This window comes from Galeopterus variegatus, unplaced genomic scaffold, assembly GCF_000696425.1.
Source record: "Galeopterus variegatus unplaced genomic scaffold, G_variegatus-3.0.2 Scaffold53, whole genome shotgun sequence".
Lineage (NCBI taxonomy): Eukaryota > Metazoa > Chordata > Mammalia > Dermoptera > Cynocephalidae > Galeopterus > Galeopterus variegatus.
In genome coordinates this window covers 1650929-1652306 of record NW_007726164.1, presented here as the reverse complement: position 1 = coordinate 1652306, position 1378 = coordinate 1650929, and the positions used below count along the sequence as shown (strand labels likewise).

At 40.1% G+C, this 1378-nt stretch overlaps 1 pseudogene; it reads right to left on the bottom strand.

Annotated features, from left to right (window-relative positions):
• Positions 1-213: 213 nt before the first annotated feature.
• LOC103591226 lies at positions 214-1135 on the bottom strand (annotated as a pseudogene).
• Between the last annotated feature and the right edge of the window lie 243 nt (positions 1136-1378).

Here is a 1378-nt window from a genome sequence, read left to right as displayed (position 1 = left end):
TGACCAAGTAAGACACCAACTTCTTAAAAAATATGCTTCATGCACTGTACTGAATTTTTTTTAAGATATAAATTTTAATACATTATTTCTTTTTTGAACTTGAACGGGAATCAGAATGGGGTGATCCAGAAGATGACCTGGGACACCTGGGTAAAGAAGTGGTGTTCCGTAGGAGTTGGCCCTGGGCTCAGGGTTGTTTAGTGTTTTCACCAATCACCTAGCTTTTGGGTGACCATGATCTTGTTCATCTTATTTTGCGATCACCAGATGAAGAAGATCTAGAACGACTTCTCTTTTTGTTCCTCTCAGGAGAAATGATGAACTTGAATAAGATCTTTTTCTTGGGGAAGAAGATCCCCTGTGGGACCTGGAACTGGATCTTGATTTTGACCCACGAGATCTCGAACGTTCTCTGGATCTGGAACGAGATCTTGACTGCGAACTGTAAGAACTTCTTGAACGGGACCTAGACCTAGATCTTGAACTTGAGGGGGAGGATGAGCGTGATGAAGATCGTGAATGTGAAGACCAAGACTTTGAGCAACTTTGTCTATTAGATTTCTTTTTATTACTATCTTCACTGGCATCAAGATTATATTTTGAAAGATCAGTATCATCTTCATCTTCATCTAACTTATATTTAGAAAGATCTCCATCCTCATCCTCTTCTTCTCCCTCTGATTCTTTATCTTCAAATTCCTTTAATAAAGATGCAGGACCAACTGCCTTTCCTCTGTATTTTTTCTTTTTACATCTAAACTCATCGTAGTCACCATCAAATTCTTCTCTTTCTATATATCCAACATTTTCTCTTTCATTAAAACCACCACCATATCCTGTTCTTTCTTCTAATTTAGCATACTTTGGAATATTACACATGTCACACTCTGATCTTCTGGCCCAATTCACACTACTGCAAGTTTTACACTGCCAGTTATTTGCACTAAATAGACCTCGGCTCTTTTCTGCAAGTGTCTTTCCTATTTCAGTGCCCCCAGCTTTCATCATGTTGGCCTCAGTTGTTTTCTCCCAACCACATCGATTACAGCTGGTTCTTCTAGCAATGTTTACATTTCCACATTTTTTGTCAGGGCAAATCCAGTCCCCATCACTGACAGAAATTCTTGGTTGCCATATTGGATGCCACCACCACAGCCACACACAGCTACGTCTTCACAGGAGGAAGCAGCAGGAAGATTTCTAAACAAAAGAATGAAGAACTATTGCCTGGTGATGGCTAGCTATCAGACAGTGGAGAGAGGAAAAGTGCTGACATGTGGCCACTGCCCCAGAATAGAGGTGTCTTGAAAATCCTGTGCAAGTTTTCTCAGTATTTACCATATAACTGGTCAAGTGCCTAGTAAGTACAGTGACTATA